Genomic DNA, 16,096 nt, shown 5'->3' with positions numbered 1-16,096 from the left:
TCTCCATCCCTTCATTTTTCCTTAAAGGTTCCAGTATATGACCTGTCTCTATTTTCAAGGAAAGAACTTGTAGTTCTGGACAGTTTATCTCTTTCTCAGAGCCATCATATCAAAAAAAAAAAAAAGGAAAAAACAATAACTTGCTGCACTCCCTTCTCAACATCTCTGATTTGTAGAGCAAGCAATTCAATCAAAGCAATGTGTTTGGACAGTCATTAAGAATAATGTATTTGAGAGGGATGGGTTGAAAATAAAAACAGAATAATCAAGTTTGGGCCCTTGAGAAGACAGAAGAAAAAGAGATACAATTTCAAAGCAGAACTTGTCTACCAGCCATGAGGGCAAAACTGGCAGCAGGTTAAAAAAAGTTTCTTCTCCACCCTTTGTCTTTTCCTTGAGTTAAAGTTAAAGATACATATAGATGTATAAATAGAGGAAAACCAAGATCGAATTTTGGTATATAAGTAACTGTAACCCATTCTAACATCCTCATATAACTACTAGTTATATTTTCTCTTGTTTTACCCCTAGGCACCTCAAAATCATAAAACATTAATGCACAAGCTTATCTATCAATTAAGTATAAAATGATTAAATTTTAAAAATCTAAGCCTCTGACTGTGTGTATCACAATAAATTGTGGAAAATTCTGAAAGAGATGGGCATACCAGACCACCTGATCTGCCTCTTGAGAAACCTGTACGCAGGTCAGGAAGCAACAGTTAGAACTGGACATGGAACAACAGACTGGTTCCAAATAGGAAAAGGAGTTCGTCAAGGCTGTATATTGTCACCCTGCTTATTTAACTTATATGCAGAGTACATCATGAGAAACGTTGGGCTGGATGAAGCACAAGCTGGAATCAAGATTGCCGGGAGAAGTATCAATAACCTCAGAAATGCAGATGACACCACCCTTATGGCAGAAAGTGAAGAGGAACTAAAAAGCCTCCTGATGAAAGTGAAAGAGGAGAGTGAAAAAGTTGGCTTAAAGCTCAACATTCAGAAAACGAAGATCATGGCACCCAGTCCCATCACTTCATGGCAGATAGATGGGGAAACAGTGGAAACAGTGGCTGACTTTATTTTTCTGGGCTCCAAAATCACTGCAGATGGTGACTGCAGCAATGAAATTAAAAGACGTTTACTCCTTGGAAGGAAAGTTATGACCAATCTAGACAGCATATTAAAAAGCAGAGACATTACTTTGCCAACAAAGGTCCAACTAGTCAAGGCTATCGTTTTTCCTGTGGTCATGTATGGATGTGAGAGTTGGACTATAAAGAAGGCTGAGTGCCGAAGAATTGATGCTTTTGAACTGTGGTGTTGGAGAAGACTCTTGAGAGTCCCTTGGACTGCAAGGAGATCCAACCAGTCCATCCTAAAGGAAATCAGTCCTGGGTGTTCACTGGAAGGACTGATGTTGAAGCTGAAACTCCAATACTTTGGCCACCTGATGCAAAGAGCTGACTCACTGGAAAAGACCCTGATGCTGGGAAAGATTGAGGGCAGGAGGAGAAGGGGACAACAGAGGATGAGATGGTTGGATGGCATCACCGACTTGATGGACATGGGTTTGGGTGAACTCCGGGAGTTGGTAATGGACAGGGAGGCCTGGTGTGCTACAGTTCACGGGGTCGCAAAAAGTCAGACGTGACTGAGTGACTGAACTGAACTGAACTGAAGCTTTTAAAAAATAATCATATATTAATAAACACTATACAGTAAATAAATGCTGCTGCTAGGGAATAATACAACCTTTTACTATGATTTTTCTTAAACATTTTCTTATACTAAAATTAATTCAGAATTATATGAAACAGAGGTTACATAGACAATACAAAGTATATTCCATATTCCAGCAAAAAGCAAGGTATTGCCTGCTATTCTATAGACTCAATCCCATACACCCAACAGTCAACTCAAACAAAATTACTGCAGATATTAAGGCTGTATTACCTTCATGATATTAACTAAATCTGTTTGATAGTAGCGATCCTGGTGTGCATTTGCTGCCGCTAATGTAAGAAGATAATCATTCCTTGCGTGGGTAGCTTTGGAATTACACTCAGATCGCCGGGCTTTTAACTAAAACATAGTAAGAGGAAAAAATAGTTAGTGCAAACCGACACAGCACTGAAAAACATACAAGGGCACTACCACTCTTAATCGGTTCCCCAATAAGAGTAAAGATGACCAGGTGAAGACACATTTATATGCATGTAAGAATTCTTCAGCACTACTGAAGAACTCAATAAACAGTGACTAGTACTTTGTCACACAGTAAGTTCAGTTCAGTTCAGTCACTCAGTTGTGTCCGACTCTTTGCGGCCCCATGAGCTGCAGCACGCCAGGCCTCACATAATAAGAGGGTTTTCAAATATTTATTATTTATACTTTATGTATTTTCAAAGCTCTTGAGAGAACTTCAAAATTGTATGCTCATTTTATTCTGATGGGACAATAATGATTCTCAAATTAAGTAAGTCTCTTATCTTCAAAGACATCAGTAAATCTGCTGGAGTTAGAAAATCATTTAAAAAAAAATCAACACCCTCTAATGTGGCAAAAGAAATGCATGCTAGAGGGGAGCTTAGCAGACAAAGGCAGGTCACTAAGTTTATTTATCAGGTATTCTACAGCTTGAGGATACCACAGGAAAAATTTACCTGCATCTGGCCTAGAATATTGTGCTTAGAGGTATAAACCTAAGTGCAATGGATTTTGTAAAGCTTTCTAAAGCCCAAAGACCAGTTAAAGTCTCTTGGACTAAGTGCTAAAGGCAACAGTCCTAAGCAGGTTAGGCACAGAAATTTACCTCTAAAGCAATCTTGAGAAGCAGGGAGTATCCAAAGGGCTGACACCTCGTTGAAAAACTCCATGAACTGGGAAAAAAGTTCTTCCCTAATGACTTTAAAATGCTTCTCTATATGGAAACTAGATGGAAATAATTTAACTGCACCTTCAAAAGGCCCAGTTCTTTTTTTTTTAAGCTAAGGTTTCTTGTGAAATAAAGTTTTCAAAAACTCACCTTTACGCTTGCCTTCTGTAAACTGATTCTTGATTGAAAAGACTAAGTTTAGATCTATAATGAAAATAGAAAAGTATATTTAATAACTATCAAATTACATAATGATTATTATAATTAATAAATTTTTAAAAAGTGACATTTTCCCATAACACCATTCTAAAAGAGAACTAGATAAATAGAAAACCAAACGCAATTATTATTTTCCTTTATTTTACTATAGGAAGAATTTAATATTATGGTGAAAAAGAAAATAGTGGGATTAATAAAATAAAAATATCCTGAATGAGAAAAATACAATTTGACAAATTTAGTATGTTGGTATTGCCTAATAAACAGAAGCCATCAAACTATAGGTTATTCCCAGTACCATATAGTTGCACATACTTTAGTACCTGCAAGGAAGCTTAAAGAAGCCCATGGACAACCAACCTATGGAGGCAAAGATTAGCAGGCTTCCCCGGCCTGTAACAATAGGCTGCAATAGGCTGTAACAATGCCAGGAAGGCAACCTACGGAATTGCCGGGGTCCTGCCCCGGCTGATCCAGGGTATTCGAAGCGGGGACGGCGTCGGCGACCTATTTATTTAAATATTTTATCAAAGATATAAAGAGTAATAGGATGAGGATAGCTCAGTAGGAAAATTCAGTGGAGAAAAGAGGCTGAGTAGCTTGGTTTACGCGGGGGACCAATAAAACTTCAAGACAAGAAGCTTGCACCACTTACGTAGGCCGCAGGCGTCCTTCCGTTCTCCCGAAGGAGAGGAGACATTGAGGCCTCCCCGGTCGGATCTTAGAAGCCCAGGCATAATTAGTAAGCATGGTGGGTTCCGCGCTCCAGATGGAGACTCAGCCAGAGTGAGAGAGAGAGCGACATGGGGAGACCAGTATTTCGAGAAACTGATCCCAATTCTTTATTTTCCATGGTCTACTTTATACACTGAGATGTTATGCAAAAGTCACGCGGGGTCAGCAGTCCTGACTTTTATCAAAGTCAGGTGCTTCATACAAATGTATACAGAGGTCTTAGGGGTGTTACATCATCTTCTGGCCAGGGGGGCCTGCTGACAATTTACGACCCTCTCCTTGTGACAGTGGTCAGTCAATCAGGACACTTATTTCTCCAGGGCTGATTATTCTCAAAACAGACGCCACCCAAATAAAGTTACATTCCTACAGGGTGAGGGTGTAGTGGGTTTTAGTTAAGGAAAGAATTTACTTAGCCTAAGGTCTAACGTGATTAATATCAAAGGTTAATTCTATATATTCATTAATGTGTGTAAGGGCAGGGGATATGGAGACTTAGCAACAAACATTGGCTCAACAAATGAAAAACCCTTCACCAACACAATTTCTAATTAGCCCATTATACTTATACTAATAGTTTTCTAACTTTTCTAAGGAACCTGTTTTTAGAAGGTTTAAAGCATCTTGTGCCTCTCACGGTTGGGAGGCTGTGAGCGATCACATGTGGCCGGACAAGCCTGTCAGGCAGGCCAGAGAACCTTCAGAGGAGTTTGTAGGTTAAAACACTCTTATCACGCCCAGGAATTATTATAAACTGGAGCTCTAAGTTAACTCCTTCTCCAAAAGAGGTGGTGGGGGACAGCCCCCCGTAAAGTCAGAGGTGTAGGTGAGCACAAAGTAGTAAAGTAGGCAGGCTCTGGTTATGGGGGTAGATGCTCGAGGATTTCCAGGGGGACTCCTGAGGCTCGATCCCGCCTTTGCGTATGTCGAGCCTCCTTCCTCATGACCTTTGCCATGGGCGGAGTACCTCACTCTGGCCCCCAACACGGAATGATATTGACAGGCCCTACAAAGGCCTTAATTCCATCATGTCTCCCACTAACAGTTCTTGTTGGAGTGCTCCCTCCACTCTTAACATAGTACTCAGAACATAGTGATAAAGCCCTGCAACTTTCTACCCTGTATGATTTTACTCTGTTTAACCTTCTCTTTTCTGGGGTACTTATTTCTCTCAATCCCTCTCAGCTTGTGAGGGGAACCACAATTAAAATCAGTAATAAAAATATGGTGAAGTGAAGTGAAGTCGCTCAGTTGTGTCCGACTCTTTGCGACCACCAGGCTCATCCATCCATGGGATTCTCCAGGCAAGTATACTGGAGTAGGTTGCCATTTCGCTTTACCCAAACAACTAGAGGTAAAAGTAAGGAGAAAGTCAACAGACAAATGCTAAAGAACAACCAACATTCCCACGACCAGTGATTTTTGAAGCTGCAATGTTTGTCTTGACTACCGTGTCATGGTGATTGCCATGGGAAAAGTCAATGCATGTGCTGGACACTATGCCATAATATCAAGTAAAGTTGCAGGCTATTTGGTACTGGAAGACAGAGCAAGACAGTCTCTGATGAGCCAATGTGAAGAGGATAGCAAAAGCTGTCTCTCAACTTTCTAAAAAGAGAAAAACACTCTCTTATTAGATGCACAAATATGCATCCCAACTGCTCCACTGTTTAAAAAAAATAGTTGGATCTAAAATACTCCTGTTATTTTTCTACTTTGTTATTATATTCATACTTGATGGGGGTTTTATTAGTCAGATTCCTATTCATTTTGATCTAGAAAAGCAAAGGCTACAGACTTTAAAATTGGAGTGCCTGTTCAGGGTTAAGAAAGACTGTGTTTGGGGTATACTCATTTCTACTTTTTTTGTAGCCATTATCTAAATAGTCTGAGTTGCATCTGGATTTTCTAATATAAGGATTTAAGTTTATGGTTTCTGCTTCATTTGCCAATCCTCACACAATCCTTGGGTGGCAATAAAGAAAATACTAGTAACAAGTAAAATAATAAAGTTTCTAACTTCAAAGATTATCATCTAGAACAAATAAAATATATATTGATGCAAACAATGAACTATACTGCATACTCCCCCTTCCTCACCCACTTTCCAAATGTTAATGTTCCTTAGGTTTCCAAACTCAACTTCTCATCTCATTTTATATATGATGCCATCATTTTAACTATCATCTGATATGCAACTAACCCCCAAAGCAAGATCTTCAGGCCCAAATTCTCCTGTGAGAGTCAGATATATAACCTTCTACCAAATACATTAACTCCACGGTCCCACAGGTTTTTCAGAACCTATATATTTAAAGCGGAACTCATCCATCAAACTGTATACTTCCTTCTATGCTCTCTCCTAATGTACACATCTGAATGTACACATCCCATTACCTGTCAAATCATCTGTCAAAACTGTATATACCCCAGTTTTCACTTCCCCTTCCTGGTCTTTCTTCTCATCTCTACTTAGAAAAACCATTCTTCAGAACTGTGCCCAAATACCACTTCTTCTATAAAGGTTTCCTTTCTCATTAGGCAAAATTAATCTATCTTCTAGACTTATATAACAGTGTTTTCACATAACTACTAAAATAATTACTAGGTGACATTCGGCATTTACTTTCTTTGAGTTTACTGTGAATAAACAAACCATAAATTTACTTTAATACACATTTGTTTTTAATTCTAGGCTTTAGACATTTTGAGGGCAAAGCTTATCTTACTGATTTCTGGATCCATGGTACCCAGTATAGACTAATCATTCAAAAAAAAAAACTTATTTAGCAAGTGAATAAAGAGATATTTCTTTCCCTGTTGTAGAATTAATTTTCATGAAAAGTTACACGTGGAACTAAATGTCTGATCTGCTGTACCCTCTTTGAATCTGAACCATATTAGGAGGCAGTTTCTTGTGATCAGCATCTGTGCCAAATCCATTTGTGTGTGTGTGTTAGTCGCTCAGTCGTGTCCAACTCTTTGTGATCCCGCGGACTGTAGCCTGTCAGGCTTCTCTGTCCATGGAATTCTCCAGGCAAGAATACTAGAGGGGATTGCCATTCCCTTCTCCAGAGGAACTTCCCCACCTGGGAATCGAACCCTGATCTTCTGCATCCCAGGCAGATTCTTAACCGTTTGAGCTACAGGAAAGTCCCTGTGTCAAATCCATACCTCTCAAGAAAAGCCCCATAACTGTCCTCATTTTCACCCGTGGACCTTGGCTCAAGTAGGTATTTATATATGCTCTACAAAATCTGTCAATTCTCTGTTTTCAAATCTCTGAGAATTTAAAAAAACAAGTTCTTAAAAACCACCATGACAGGATATCCCTAATTGGAGAGAATCTAATCTAAAAACTTCAGATCTTACTGAGAAGATGGGTTCACCAACTCTTAAGAAAGTATAGGAAATATCTGTATGCTTATAAAAATAAAATAATTAAGAAAATAAACTAAGGGAAATGTTAAATATGTTTTCCAGTAACATTAAGCACGTTATGAATATTCATTTACCATCCCTTGGTACAAAATACACTTTCCAGGAGCCCCTAAATTTTCACAACATTTGCCTATGAGATTGCTTAATTTCCTGCAGACAGAAAAATATATTAGAAAGATACCCCTGACTCCTTCCTAGTCTGCACAAGTGTTCAATTGTACAGACTTTCTGATTCCATGACTAGGAGTTCAAACTCCTACATTTTCCATCGGTGAACTGACTGAATGGGAGTCTTACCCTTCCTTATAGACATCTTCAGAATACCATTCAAAAACACAGGTGTCCTTATTCTTAAGAAATTTTAATCTTTCCTCAAGCTGTCATTGCAAAAATCTCTAACTGCTAGCTTTACATTTCTGTGTGTTATAAACTGCCAGTTCGTTCTTTTCCTAATTATTTTTAAATAAAGGACTTGTAATTCACATATACTGAAAGTGAAAATCACACACAGTTGCTAAAGCATACATTAAAAAGTGTATGTTAGAACTTCATATAAGAGAAAATTCTAGAGCAGGATTTCTACACTGAGGTCAGTGCTCTTGTTCACTTGATGTGTCCATCATCCTTCAGTGGCACACTGAGCATCAGGGATTTTTCAACTACAATTGATTTAGTCTGGCATGAGAAAAATGAGGCTCTAAAACCCTGATATTCAGACATCTAAGCAACTTAAGCAGACTCTTGCTAAGCTTCCAATACAATGTTCATTTGTCTTCTTTCTTTTTCAAAATTCAATTTAATGTGAAAACTGATCAAACATTCTCATTTTGCTAATATTAATGTAAATAAAATCAACCAATGTAAGAGAAAAATTTGATCTAAAGTATGTAACATTTACAGGTCTGATGAAATGCCCTGTACTAACAGAAAACAAAGTACTGGCAAAAATAACATTTATTTGCATAATTACTTTTTCAGAAATGCTAAAACACATACTTTGACTCGATGTCAGCTTTCTCTCGTACTGCATGAGCCATCTGTTCAGTCTCAAAGTACTTCTTCTTGCCTTTAGCTAAATCTTTTACTGTCTCTTGCAGTTCAGTTTGGATCTTTGTCAACTGGTCCACACACTGTAAAATACAAAGTGCAGTTATTATGATTTTAGTCTTTAGGCTTACAGAAAATGAGTCTGTCCTAAGAACTATGCACTATGCCCTCAGGATGGAAACCCAGGAGAAGAATCAGCACATTTAGAACCCTTCAAATTGCAAATTAAAACCCAGTGAACAGCTGGTACTCCCATTTCAAGTAATGTATGGAATAGTGTCACATTTTGCCTAATAACTCTGCTTTGAGAAATAACCTCTGAGTGCTGCTGATAACTGACTAGGGCATAAGAAGAGCAACAAAGAAAATGTTCTCAGTGTTGGAGCACAGCAATAATGGCAAAAGATTAAAGCAATTCTGTAATCTTCATAATATTAATAAAGTCTCCTATCTATATGTTTGGGGAACTGACGGCACAAATGATACTGAAGGATTCATGTCAGAAGTGAGTGAAGGAAGAGTGAAATCTGAGTTTAACATGGTAAGTCCAAGATGAAGGAGAAAACAAAGAAACCTGGGTACCACATAACAATTATTACTCAAAACTATCCCAAATTCAACTCTTTGGATACACATACAGATTCAAGGAGAAGGGACAGACATAATAACTCAAAGAAATATTTAATGAATAACTCTTATAACACAATGGGGCCCAAGTAACACTGCTTTGGGACCCTTCTGGATGTCCAAAGTGGAATTTTTTCCCCCAGTTGGAAACAGTTTGAGGCCAGTTTCCCCAGTTTGAGCTCAATTCAGCTCAAACCTCCATTGAAAAACTTCTGAGCGTGGAATAACACTGTCAATACATGGTGGAGACTGAAGAAATCAGCAAAGCAGGAAGAGACACTGGTTAAGAGACTACTGTGCCAGGATGAACAGTGTAGAGTAGAACAAGAACATCAGAAGAGCAAGGGTAAAGCACAAATAAATTGAAATTTAAACATTTGACATACAGGCTAGAGTTTCTCAGTAACTTAGGTGTTAAGAAAGGGACTACTCTACAGGAAGAGAGAGATCTGAAAGGTTCCCTATGGGTACATTTATTGAGCATGTAATAAGTGTCAGGCTATGAATAAAGGGTAGAACCAAACAAAAACACCTCTTTCCTCCTTCACGACAACCTAACACTCCCACAGAATAGTGCTAAACATCCCAATAATGCCAGGCTTGCATGTGTGAAGAGCTAAGAGAATGCTCCATGGCTACAATTAGATATTAATAGTCAGGTAGTGGAGCATAGCCTGAAAAAATACAGCTGTGTTTAATGGGCAAAAGGGATGGATTATTTAAAAGAGTCAGGTGTAAGGTATCTATATCCAAAATGTACATCCAAAACAATGAAACTTGGCCTCAGAAAAACTAATCAGTGAAGGGAAGCCCAAGAGTCCCATGGTGATACACAGCACTGAAAAGGTTGCTAATTTGAATATTTTGAGAGGAAATGAAACACAGTAGGTCAAAGGTTTTCCTGAGGATTGCAAGCCATGTGGGTAGAATCTTGGAATATTCACACAGAGTGAACACCATGGGTACATGTACATGAGCACATACACACAAGCACATGCATATACACACACACACACACAGAGCCACTCACTCCTTATATCCCTACCCTTTGAAGGAAAAGACATCTCTCCTTACTCCCAGGTTAAGCTAATAACTCATAAATATTAATTAATTTCCATCTATAAAAGGTTGTTAATTAAATTACATTCTATATGTGCCACAATATTAGATGAATTTTGTGTTATTCATATTTTTAAAAGCACTTCTCAAAAATCTCTTCATTAAACTCTAGTTGGGTCTATCCTACTTGCTTTTTCTCTTTACATAAGTTTCTAAGATAGTTTATCAAACAGTATTAGAGAGAGCCTGTGTGCACAATGAAGAGATCTCTTGTGACCTTCTTCCCTAGCATTCATTAAAATAACAACCAAGTGTTTTCCACCACCCAAGTGGATTCTTTCAAGTGACAGTAATTTGGGTTCTTCTTCAAAGGAAAATGCCTGCACACAGCAAAATATCAAAAATATTTATTAAATAAGTCATCAAACTTAATTTGCAAAGGAATAGGATTTCCTTTCCAATTTTTAAAATAAAATTTTTTTTTTCTGTAGAAATATAATTTTCGGAGGAGGATTAAGTTATATACTTAAAAAGAAGCTTAATAGTACCTAGGTTAAGAAAAGCCTTGATGTGATACATGTCCAACTTTTTCCTAAGAGGTATTAGCACTGAATAGAGACATGAATGTAAGTTTACATTAGAGCTAAGGGATCATACAAAATGAAAAACGTGGATATTATAATTCAGAATTCTACTGAAGAAATTAAAAGTATGATTCCTGAGTATGACACAGATACTAGGATAGATAGACCTGCTAACAACTTGAAGGTTCTCTGACCCGGTAATCATGTCCTGGAAGTTCATCCTAAGAAAATAACTTAAAAAAAATTGAATTCTTATTACCTTAGTGGTAATAAAACAGAGGAATGATTACATAAAGCAGAATAAATGAAAGATGTATTCAGAAGTAAAAATAATAAACATAAAGCTTGTATAGAAACATTAACAATAAATTAGGAAATAGAGAACGCAAAAAAACAGAATACTCTAAAAATAATTATCCATGTATTAATTACAACTACTATAAAAACTAAGAAGGTAAAGGAGTAGGAAACATAAATAGTCTACTGAGGTGAAGAAGCTATTTTTCTGTAAAACTATTTAAACAATAAATAAAATTGACAAAATAGAGAAAATTTTAAAAAAGAACATGAACATTAAAATGTTACAGAGGGGTTAACATTCAAATATATAAACAGTTCAAACAATTTGATATTAAAAAAAACCTGATTAAAAAATGGGCAGAAGACCTGAATAGACAATTTTCCAAAGAAGATATGCAGATGGCCAACAGGCACATGAAAAGATGCTCAACATCACTAGTCATCAGAAAAATGCACATCAAAACTACAGTGAGGTATGACTTCACACCTATCAGTATGACTATCATCAAAAAGACCACAAATAACAAACGCTGGCAAGGATGTGGGAAAAAAGGGAACCTTGGTACTCTGTTGGTGGGAATAAAAATTGGGGCAGCCACTGTGGCAAACAGTATGAAGGTTCCTTAAAAAAACTTAGAACTACCATATGATCCAATAGTCTACTCCTGGCAATATATCCATAGAAAATGAAAACACTAATTTAAAAGATACATGCACCTCAGTGTTCATAGCAGCATTATTTACAATTGCCAAGATTTGGAAGTAATCTAAGTGCCCATCAACAGATGAATAGGTAAAGAAGATATGGTATACATATAGCTCACACACGAAGGAATACTACTCAGTCATAAAAAAGAATGAAAATTTGCCATTTGCAACAACATGGATGGATTTGGAGGGTATTATGCTTAGTGAAATAAGTCAGAGAAAGCCAAACAGTGTACATTAATACTTATATGTGGAATTTAAAAAATAAAGTAGTGAATACAACAAAGAAGAAGCAGACTCATATATATAAAGAACAGACCAGTGGTTACCAGTGGAGTGAGATAAGGGGAGAGGGGCAAGAGATAAGATACATGAATATATTGTGCAGCACGAAGAATATATCCAGTACTATATAGTAACTATAAATGAAGTATAATCTATAAATATTTTAAACCATTATATTATTCAACTCAAAATAAATTAATACTATAAATCAACTATATTTCAATTAAAAAGATATTAGAGAATTTTAAGTCAAATTGGTTTTGATCATGAACAATTTGTTTTAGACTATCCTCTTCTACTCTATTAACTGTAAAAGTTAGACAACAGAGATTTTTAGAAATAGCCAGAATTAAAAAATAGCAATACACACTGGACTTAAGGGACTTGATATCTGGAAGAAGAGAAGCATAGCTAGGTAAGCTCTACATTCACCTTTACTTTTTCCCTTATGGCAATTTTTGAATCATGGTACAGAGAAGTACGGAGAAGGCAATGGCACCCCACTCCAGTACTCTTGCCTGGAGAATCCCATGGACGGAGGAGCCTGGTAGGCTGCAGTCCATGGGGTCGCTAAGAGTCAGACATGACTGAGCGACTTCACTTTCACTTTCACTTTCATGCACTGGAGGAGGACATGGCAACCCACTCCAGTGTTCTTGCTTGGAGAATCCCAGGGATGGGGGAGCCTGGTGGGCTGGTCTCTGGGGTCACACAGAGTCAGACACGACAGAAGCGACTTAGCAGCAGCAGCAGCAGCACAGAGAAGTAGAATATAAACAGAAAGTGGGTTTGTTTGTTTGGTTTTTTTTTTTTGCTCTTTTTAACTAGACTGTGGAAACAGAGGTTGGAGTTTGAGGGTGCCAAAAGAGTAGGAACTTGAGAGACTCAATCTTGGAAGTAGAGTACTACAGACAAGCAAGCCATAAAATCTGAATGCAATTTCCCCAAGTCATCAGTTGACTTCTAAATGGCATGTGTGGAATGAAGCTCCAAGAAATTCAGGAAAGAACAGTAGCTAAAAGGCTAATGAGCTGAGCAACGAACAGCTACATGAGCAGAGCAGCTACATGATGTTGAGAAGAAAAAGGCTGGAGTTCAAGTCTTGTCAAAACAGAAAGGCTTTGGTAAATATCCTATACTTTCAGGTAAGACCCCAGAAGTAAGGACAAAAGTGAAAAAGACAAGCCTAAAAAGTCTAACGCTAAATAGACCCTAACAGAATCAAAGTGATTAAATAGTATTCTATCTGCATGCTAAAAACTTAACTCTCTTTGGAAACAGAAAACATCTTCCATAGCCTCTACAATTTTTATCCATAATATCCAGCACCATGAGGCTTACAAAAGCAGTAGACCCAAATAACTAAAAACAAACAAACAAAAAAACAGATAATGATAAAAAGAGACCTATAGTGTTCACATAGTGGAACTATGAAACAAAGATTAGGAGTAATACATTAAACAGGAGAAAGAAAAAACATGAAGAATTGCATCAGAAACATTGACTCCATTTTTTAAAAAATAAAAAATTCTAGAACTGAAGAATACACTAAGATTCCAAAAGATAAGTTTTAAAAGCAGATTAGAAATAGCAGAACAGCACAGGAGCACTATGCACAATAGTCAAGAAATGAAAACAACATTTGTAACGACCTATACGAAAACAGATTCTAAAAAAGAGTGGATATAAGTGTATATAACTACACTACAGCAGAAACTAAGACAACATTATAAATCAACGATACTCAAAAAAATTTAAAGATGTGGCATACACGATACACATACACACACTGGACTATTATTTAGGCATAAAAAGAGCAAAATTTTGCCATCTGCAGAAACATGGATGGACCTACAGAATATCATACTAAATGAAGACATAAGACAAAAACAAATATTATATGATAGCACTTATATGTGGAATCCAAAAAATACAAATGAATCTATATACAAACAGAAATAGACTCACAGACATATAAAACAAACATATTATCAAAGAGAAAAAGCAGGAGAGAAGGGATAAATTAGTATGGGGAGGCCTTACAAATAGCTGTGAAAAGAAGAGAAGCGAAAAGCAAAGGAGAAAAGGAAAGATATAAACATCTGAATGCAGAGTTCCAAAGAATAGCAAGAAGACATAAGAAAGCCTTCTTCAGCGATCAATGCAAAGAAATAGAGGAAAACAACAGAATGAGAAAGACTAGGGATCTCTTCAAGAAAATCAGAGATACCAAAGGAACATTTCACACAAAGATGAGCTCGATAAAGGACAGAAATGGTATGGACCTAACAGAAGCAGAAGATACTAGGAGGTGGCCAAAATACACAGAAGAACTGTACAAAAATGATCTTCACGACCCAGATAATCACGATGGTGTGATCACTGACCTAGAGCCAGACATCCTGGAATGTGAAGTCAATTGGGCCTTAGAAAGCATCACTACGAACAAAGCTAGTGGAGGTGATGGAATTCCAGTTGAGCTATTCCAAATCCTGAAAGATGATGCTGTGAAAGTGCTGCACTCAATATGCCAGCAAATTTGGAAAACTCAGCAGTGGCCACAGGACTGGAAAAGGTCAGTTTTCATTCCAATCCCAAAGAAAGGCAATGCCAAAGAATGCTCAAACTACTGCACAATTGCACTCATCTCACATGCTAGTAAAGTAATGCTCAAAATTCTCCAAGCCAGGCTTCAGCAATATGTGAACTGTGAACTTCCTGATGTTCAAGCTGGTTTTAGAAAAGGCAGAGGAATCAGAGATCAAATTGCCAACATCCGCTGGATCATGGAAAAAGCAAGAGAGTTCCAGAAAAACATCTATTTCTGCTTTACTGACTATGCCAAAGCCTTTGACTGTGTGGATCACAATAAACTGTGGAAAATTCTGAAAGAGATGGGAATACCAGAACACCTGATCTGCCTCTTGAGAAATTTTATGCAGGTCAGTAAGCAACAGTTAGAATTGGACATGGAACAACAGACTGGTTCCAAATAGGAAAAGGAGTTCGTCAAGGCTGTATATTGTCACCCTGTTTATTTAACTTATATGCAGAGTACATCATGAGAAATGCTGGACTGGAAGAAGCACAAGCTGGAATCAAGATTGCCGGGAGAAATATCAATAACCTCAGATACGCAGATGACACCACCCTTACGGCAAAAAGTGAAGAGGAACTCAAAAGCCTCTTGATGAAAGTGAAAGTGGAGAGTGAAAAAGTTGGCTTAAAGCTCAACATTCAGAAAACGAAGATCATGGCATCTGGTCCCATCACTTCATGGGAAATAGATGGGGAAACAGTGGAAACAGTGTCAGACTTTATTTTTCTGGGCTCCAAAATCACTGCAGATGGTGACTGCAGCCATGAAATGAAAAGACGCTTACTCCTTGGAAGGAAAGTTATGACCAACCTGGATAGCATATTCAAAAGCAGAGACATTACTTTGCCAACAAAGGTCCGTTGAGTCAAGGCTATGGTTTTTCCTGTGGTCATGTATGGATGTGAGAGTTGGACTGTGAAGAAGGCTGAGCGCCGAAGAATTGATGCTTTTGAACTGTGGTGTTGGAGAAGACTCTTGGGAGTCCCTTGGACTGCAAGGAGATCCAATCAGTCCATTCTGAAGGAGATCAGCCCTGGGATTTCTTTGGAGGGAATGATGCTAAAGCTGAAACTCCAGTACTTTGGCCACCTCATGCGAAGAGTTGATTCATTGGAAAAGACCATGATGCTGGGAGGGATTGGGGGCAGGAGGAGAAGGGGACGACAGAGGATGAGATGACTGGATGGCATCACTGACTCGATGGACGTGAGTCTGAGTGAACTCCGGGAGTTGGTGATGGACAGGGAGGCCTGGCGTGCTTCGATTCATGGGGTCGCAAAGAGTCGGACACGACTGAGCAACTGATCTGATCTGAACAGATGCAAACTACTACGAATAAAACAGGTAAGTAACAAGGATTTACTCTATAGCAATAGGGACCTATATTTAATATCTTGAAATAACTTTTACTGGAAAATGATCTGAAAAATATATAAAACTGAATCACTTTACCGTACACCTGAAAATAACACAGTACTGTAAATTAACTCTACTTCAATCTGTAAAAACACACAGAAAGAAAAAGATAAATAGCAGAACAGAGTGTTAATCAACTAGAAGGTAACAGTTGAAAATTCAGACTGAAGTGCAGAGAAAAGCACATTAATAAAG

General features: G+C 37.7%; 1 long non-coding RNA gene across 1 annotated transcript in view; it reads right to left on the bottom strand.

Annotated features, from left to right (window-relative positions):
* Window positions 1-1,745: 1,745 nt before the first annotated feature.
* Window positions 1,746-16,096, bottom strand: part of LOC113888636 — a 29,796-nt gene continuing 15,445 nt past the window's right edge. Inside the window, exons 3-5 of the long non-coding RNA XR_003510025.1 lie at window positions 8,273-8,406; window positions 3,032-3,085; window positions 1,746-2,088 (exon numbers count right to left, since the gene is read on the bottom strand). This is a non-coding gene — a long non-coding RNA (uncharacterized LOC113888636). The remainder of the gene's footprint in view (window positions 2,089-3,031; window positions 3,086-8,272; window positions 8,407-16,096) is intronic.

Source organism: Bos indicus x Bos taurus, unplaced genomic scaffold, assembly GCF_003369695.1.
Source record: "Bos indicus x Bos taurus breed Angus x Brahman F1 hybrid unplaced genomic scaffold, Bos_hybrid_MaternalHap_v2.0 tig00000372_arrow_arrow_obj, whole genome shotgun sequence".
Classification (NCBI taxonomy): domain Eukaryota; kingdom Metazoa; phylum Chordata; class Mammalia; order Artiodactyla; family Bovidae; genus Bos; species Bos indicus x Bos taurus.
Note: the sequence above shows the minus strand (reverse complement) of the source record. Positions and strands in the feature narration are given on the sequence as shown.